This window comes from Solanum verrucosum, unplaced genomic scaffold (genome assembly GCF_900185275.1).
Source record: "Solanum verrucosum unplaced genomic scaffold, falcon-dt-bn FXZP01000257.1, whole genome shotgun sequence".
Lineage (NCBI taxonomy): Eukaryota > Viridiplantae > Streptophyta > Magnoliopsida > Solanales > Solanaceae > Solanum > Solanum verrucosum.
Window position 1 is genome coordinate 3,149,692 of NW_026020539.1, and position 7,485 is coordinate 3,157,176.

General features: G+C 39.4%; 1 pseudogene; it reads left to right on the forward strand.

The window, feature by feature from the left end:
* The first annotated feature begins 367 nt into the window (after window positions 1-367).
* On the forward strand, window positions 368-5,441 carry LOC125809908 (uncharacterized; annotated as a pseudogene).
* The last annotated feature ends 2,044 nt before the right edge of the window (window positions 5,442-7,485 follow it).

A 7,485-nucleotide genomic window follows, 5' to 3' on the forward strand; every position in this document is an offset into this window, starting at 1 on the left:
TGGCCATGAAATTTGAAATACTCCCCAAAGTATTAATAGAGCCTTTTTCGGTTTCTACCCCAGTCGGTGACTCGGTAGTGGCAAAAAGAGTCTATAGGAGTTGTCCTATTTTTTTGTCCCATAAAGTTACCTTGTGGACTTGGTAGAGTTAGACATGTTAGATTTTGATGTGATTTTGGGTATGGATTGGTTGCGTAAATGTTATGCCTCTATTGATTGTAGGACTCGGGTAGTTAAGTTTCAATTTCCAAATGAGTCTATTTTAGAGTGGAAGGGGGGAAATTCCATCCCTAAAGGTCAATTTGTCTCTTGCCTCAAAGCTAGGAAAATGGTCTCCAAAGGGTGCATTTACCATCTTGTTAGGGTTATGGATGTTGAGTCCGGAACCCCTTCTCTAGAGTCGGTTCCGGTAGTGAATGAGTTTCTGAAAGTTTTTCCCGATGATTTACCCGATATTCCTCCCAAGCAAGAGATAGACTTTGGCAATGATCTTTTACCGGATACACAATCTATCTCCATTCCGCCTTATAGAATTGCTCTGGCTGAGTTGAAAGAGTTGAAGGAGCAACTAAAGGATTTACTAGACAAACACTTTATTCAACCGAGTATATCTGCATGGGGTGCTCTGGTATTGTTTGTTAGAAAGAAGGATGGGTCCTCTAGATTGTGCATTGATTATCGTCAATTAAACAAAGTGACCATAAAGAATAAGTATCCCCTTCCGAGAATTGATGACTTGTTTGATCAACTTTAAGGGGCAAACTATTTCTCCAAAATAGATCTTTGTTCGGTTTACCATCAACTAAGGGTGAGAGGGGTTGACATTCCCAATATGGCCTTTAGGACCTAGTATGGTCACTATGAATTTGTATTATGTCGTTTGGGTTGACAAATTCCCCGACGGCATTTATGGACATAATGAATAGGGTGCTTAGACACTACCTTGACATGTTTGTGATTGTGTTTATCGATGATATTTTGATATATTCAAGGAGTAAAAATTATCATATGAACTATTTGAGGATTGTATTAAAAGTCCTTAAAGACCACCAATTATATGCGAAGTTTAGTAAGTGTAAATTTTGGCTAAGGTCTGTAGGTTTCCTTGATCATATTGTGTCGAGCAAGGGTATTGAGGTAGACCCTAAGAAGAAGGATGTGGTCAAGGGTTTTCCTATACCTGTAACTCCTACCGATATTAGAATAATTTTGGGTTAGGCCAGTTACTGATGTTTGCGTAATCAAGACATAACTTCTGATGCAAGTATCTACGATCGTACAATAGTTTAGTAACCCAACCAAGGGTTGGGATTGTTTCCAAGGGAGTGATTTTGATAATTAATAGAAAAATAAAATTTAGCTCTAACTAGTCGTAGCTAAAGACATTAACGATTAAAAACATTGTAAATTAAATGGGCACACAAGAGTGTCAATTAACAATGGGGGTTTTGTCACAAGTAAGTAAAAACAACAAAATAAACAAGGACTTATAAGAAATGAGAGGGGATCCTTGGGATGTGACAGGAATACGGGTTAAGCTAGATTATTGGGTACATGGTTTCGATAGAAGATTCATAGAATAATTGTGACTAGGCTAAGCTTTAAGGGGGATAAGCTCTCTCTCGAGCAACTTACCTCGTTTCAAATGCGTTCCTCTCGGACACCCACTTGCCATATGAAGACCAGCCTACGCCTTAACCCACTCACTCTCTCAAGCCGAGTGTGTGGGAATGAGACTAGGATTCACTCTCTCGAGTTGAACCTCATGTCGACCCACTCCCACCGGCCATCAATTTAATGGTTTTAGTTTTATGACCCCTCTCTCTCTCGCAAGCCGAAAACACATAAATAAACTTGTATTTGCAACTACAAATTCATTAAATTCAACCACATCTACTAAACAAAATCACAATTAAAATACGATTAAACTATCAGCAAGCAAGACCCAACAATTATCTTAACCCATATTCGCTTAATCACACCCCAAGAATTGGGGTTTTTAGCCACACATGTATAAGAGATAGAAATTTATACCAAATTGAGCTCACATTCAACTCAGTATGAATATTTAAGTGTTGATACATGCCAAAATTGAAGAATCACAGAGACCCAAATCCAAATCTTGAAGATGAAACCCTTTGGATTTTCAAGTCTTCAAAACCCTCTCAAACTTAAAGCAAAAAAAAAATCAAAAAGTACTATTCTATATAAAAATTATAATAATTGTTCCACTTAAAACTACAACTCTAACTAGTATTTATAGTTTTCACAGATTTGTTCTGCAGTGGATCATTCGGTGTCGTTAGTCGGAATCACCGATCAACTCGGCCATTCGCCCTTTGGTGTAGTTCATCCCCGTCTTGCACCAGCCTTCAACATCGCCATGCTCTGGGTCATTGGGTGACATAGTACTACTTCGCGGAACTTCTCGGTGAAACGCCGACTGCTCCCTTTTTCCACCGACTTGATCCTTTCCTTCAGGGCTCAGCACACTAGAACAAAAGGCGAAGTAAGACCCTTCGATGACTCGTCAAGTGGACCCAGCGATCCTCAGACCTTCATTTCTTCATTCTTTTCATTCATTTTTACGATGTAGTGTCCACGCTTTCTTTCAAACTTCTAATACCTGAAACTTAAGGGTTCTCATTAGATATTGAGATAAAATAAGCATTTGAGGACACAATTTCTATCAAAATATTGCCCTAAATGAGTCCAATTTGTGGAATCATCAGTTACTATAGGAGGTTTGTTGAGGGTTTTTCCTCCATTGCTTCTCCGTTGATGGCTTTGACTCAAAAGAAAGCTAAGTTTGTGTGGTCGGAGGCATATGAGAAAAGCTTCCAAGAGTTGAAAGATACACTTACTTCCGCTCCGGTGTTTACCTTGCCGGAGTGTACCAATGGTTTTGTTGTATATTCTAATGCCTCTAGAGTGGGTTTGGGATATGTGCTTATGCAACATGGTAAAGTGATTGACTATGCTTCAAGGCAACTCAAGATCCATGAAAGGAATTATCCAACCCATGATCTCGAATTAGCGGCGGTAGTATTTGCCTTAAAAATATGGAGGCACTATATTTATTGGGTGCATGTTGATGAGTTCACTGATCACAAGAGTCTTCAATATGCGTTTAATCAAAAGAACTTGAATCTCCGACAAAAAAGGTGGTTAGAACTTTTGAAGGATTATGACATGAGTGTCCTTTACCACCCCGGGAAAGCCAATGTAGTTGCGGATGCCCTTAGTAGATTGTCCATGGGTAGTGTGGCTCATGTAGCAGAGAAAAAGAAAGAATTGGTTCGTGATGTGCATAGGTGGGCTCGACTAGGTATTCAAGTAGTGGATTCCACCAAAGGTTGTGTCATGGTCCATAATGGTTCTGAATCATCCTTGATCCTATATTAGTTGAGTTGAAAGAATCATTACTCAACAAGTCCGTTGAGGTTTTCTCCCAAGGGGGAGATGGAGTGCTTAGGTACCAAGGTCGGTTATGTGTTCTAGATGTTGATGGATTGAGAGAGAAAATTTTAGAAGAAGCTCATGGTTTGCGGTATTCTGTTCATCCGGGAGCCACCAAGATGTACCGTGATCTAGAGAAATCTATTGGTGGAATGGTATAAAGAAGGATATAACGGGTTTTGTAGCCAAATGTATGAATTGTCAACAAGTTAAGACTGAGCACTAAAGGCCGGGAGACTCTTCCCAAGATATAGACATTCCCACTTGGAAGTGGGAGGATGTGAATATGGATTTTGTTGTGGGTTTGCCTCGTACTCGAAGGCAACATGATTCTATTTGGGTCATTGGGGATAAAATGACAAAATCAGCCCACTTTATTCCCATCAAGGTTTCCTTTTCGGCGGAAGACTATGCCAATTTGTACATAAAGGAGATAGTGAAGTTTCATGGGGTACTCTATTTACTTCACACTTTTGGAAGGCATTCCAAAAAGGGCTTGGCACTAAGGTTAAGCTTAGCATGGCTTTTCACCCTCAAACGGATGGTCAAACGGACTACGCCATCTAAACCTTAGAGGATATGTTGAGGGCATATGTTATAGACTTCAAAGGTAATTGGGATGACCATCTACCGTTAGTAGAGTTTGCCTACAACAATAGTTACCACTCTAGTATTACCATGGCTCCCTTTGAAGCCCTATATGGTAGGAGATTAAGATCTCCGGTTCGTTGGTTTGAAGTAGGTGAAGTTTCTCTAATTGGTCCCGAACTAGTTTATAAGGCCATTGAAAAAGTTTGACTCATTTGAGAGAGGTTGAGGACGGCCCAAAGTCAGAAAAAGTCTTATGCCGATATTAGAAGGAGGGATCTAGAATTTGAAGTCAATGATTGGGTCTATTTGAAAATCTCACCTATGAAAGATGTGATGAGGTTTGACAAGAAAGGGAAACTTAGTCCCTGGTATGTAGGCCCATATCAAATCTTGAAACGTGTTAGGAAAGTTGCCTATGAGTTAGACTTGCCAAATGAGTTGGCTCCGGTTTATCTGGTATTTCATGTTTCTATGCTCAAGAAGTGTATTGGTGTCCAGTATCCATCATTCCCTGAGAAGGATTGGGAGTTGATGAGAGTCTTTCATATGAAGAGATTCCGGTAGAGATCTTAGACCGGAAATTTAAGTGGTTGAGAAACAAGGAAATAGCTTTCATAAAAGTGTTATGGAGGAATTATTTAGTTGAGGGTGCTACATGGGAGGCCGAGGCAAATATGAAGTCCCGATATCCTCATCTTTTTCCTTCTACTCCTATACAAGCTTGACGTAAGTAGTTATCTTGAGTTTGGTGTTTTGGGAGTCATGTGTACTATGTGTTCTTCATTATTTTCCTTATGATATGCATGTTCTTGTGAGGATTCATGTTTAGTATAAAATGAGTTTTCATGATTTATATATTCCTCATGTTGTTGTGCATTTTAGTATAATTGATGAACATGCTTAGCTATGCTTTTGATGAAATGGCATATTGGCTCCACAATGTTGCGTTGAGCTTGCTTTTAGTTGGAGAAGGTAGTTCATCCTATGATTATGTGAAATGATGAGTTTTGTGCATAATGGGTTGTGGATGTGACTCCTACTTCTTTGTGTTGCATTGATTATATCTTGAGATGGAGTTGATGTTTCCTCCTTTGAATTGTGCATTATTTTATTATTGCATGCATGGTGGGCTGCTAGTCTTGAGTCTTTACTTACATAAGGTGTCTAAATCGTCATTCGAGGACGAATGTTGCCAAGGGGGAGATAATGTAACACTACGGAAAATAGTAGGTTAAACTAGAGCCTAAACGTAAGGGTTAAAAATAAAAAATGACTCCCCGTAGATTAGGAGAGCATCTAGACTTGAAATGGAGGCTATATGAGTCAAGGCCAAAGGGCAAGTGCCAAGGCAAAGGGGCCAAGCCAAAGCCAAAGGTCAAGGCTGCCCATAGCTTGGAGCATACTGCCCCAACTTCACGGCCAGTAGTCTTGACCACGGCTCGTGGGTGGCCTCGTGGAGTTTCCTTGTCCATTGAGGAGTAGCCACCAAGTGGCCTAGCTAATGCCTCAAGGTCCACGAGAGGGACCATGGCTCGTGGAGCCCCTTGTGAAGATGTTTTGGGCATTTGAGCTAAGGGTCCCAAGTAGCATAGCTGATGCCTCAAGGACCACGAGAGGGACCAAAGCTCGTAGTCTTGACCAATGCTTATGGAGTCCCTCGTGGGAATAACTTGGGCTTTTGAGCTTGTGGAACCAAGTGCCTAGCTACTGCCCCAACTTTATGTGTGTGTCCATCATGGTCGTTACGACGGCTCGTGAAGGTGGCTCATGACACCTGGGCGTGGTCACTTAATGAAGGTTAGTTAAGTCTTTTCCTTTTTAGGTCCAATTAAAGTGGGGTCGTTTTGGGTATTTTTAGGGGTACTATATAAGTTGTTTTTAAGTCAAAATTCCCTAAACTAAGTCATTTTTCTCAAACACTCATATCAAATCAAAAGTTCATCTTCCTCAAAATATTCTCTCTCTAAAACTCAAGAAGAAGAGTAAAAATTGGGGCTAGGGTTTGGAGGATTCAAGGCTTCTTCCTCAAATTCTTTGAAGATTCTTAATCAAGGTATGGTGGATGTTCATCTACGGGTAGTTTCCACCCATATAGTCCTTTCAAAACTTGATTTTAAATCTTTCCATTTCCCAAAAAATCTGGGATTTCACTCTAAGTCATGGGTTCCTTTCTAAAACGTTTTCAATGATTGATTTATGTTGGGTTATGATGGAATTGATGATTTATGATTGATTTATGATGAAATCTCTCCAAGAACCCATGAATTCCCTATATTACAAAATTGTGACTTCATGATGTGGGTTGATTGATTATAGTAGCATGTGAATAGATTATATCTATATTGATTGAGTTTATTGAATCATGATATTCTCCATATATAATGTAGTAATTCCAGATGTTTGGGTTGAATGTGATTCATGGTCCTTGGAGGGAAAATTATGAGGGTTTGTACATGTTGATGAAAATTGTGTATGAGTTTATGATTCACTTAGAAAGTGAAGATTCTATGACTATGGTGTAATGGTGGTATTGTTAAAAGATCATTCTCCCTATACCCTTACACATGACTACGCATGTAATGTCCATGATTATGATAATATTGATGTGTTGATTGAAAGGTGATTCTCATGTAAACACATGATCATAATATGAAAGTTTTCCTCTCATATTAATGATGATTTTAAGGTTGAAAGTTCATTCTCACCTATTTGAATCTATGATCTATTTTATGAGTTGTGATGAATGAAGGGTAAGATACTCTTTCATGCATGTAAATTCAATTCAAGACTAAACATGAAATTTTGGGAAATAATGCTTGGCACCGGGTGGATATGGAATATGAGGTAGAGGCCCTCCTGTCAATTCAAAAGACCGGGCCATCTAAAGTAGTCTCATGAGATGGAAGCTCCCCCGTCAATTCAATAGGTTTGGGGTTTCTAGAAGCAATTTCCCTATCCCGTAACTATGTGCCCATAAATCTCTTTTCGATGTGGGACATGACACCGGATTCCATGCAACTCACATGGTCTATGTCGGTTAAGGGTATTTTCCCTACATTACACAATTATGAATTATGACAAGAACATGAACATGAACTATAGTTATGACTTCTCAAGGAGTTCTACTTAGTGTGAGTGGGGGTATGGGACTTCACTTATGTGTTGCACAAGTAGGCTTTGGAAAGGGGTTATGGTGTTGTTTTCTTATGCTATGAAGATATATGAATTTATGCATGTACGATATGAATTATTGCGAAGAGTGACATTAATTGCTACAATCTACGAACATGAATGTTTACTTGTCTATGAGTATTGGCTATGGGTGAGCTCAAGGTATGATATGCATGAACATGGTGGCCTAAAAGTGATACTTAGTATTAGATTGGATTATGGGATCTTGTGTATGCATTGCACAAGTATAACTTAGGGTTGCTT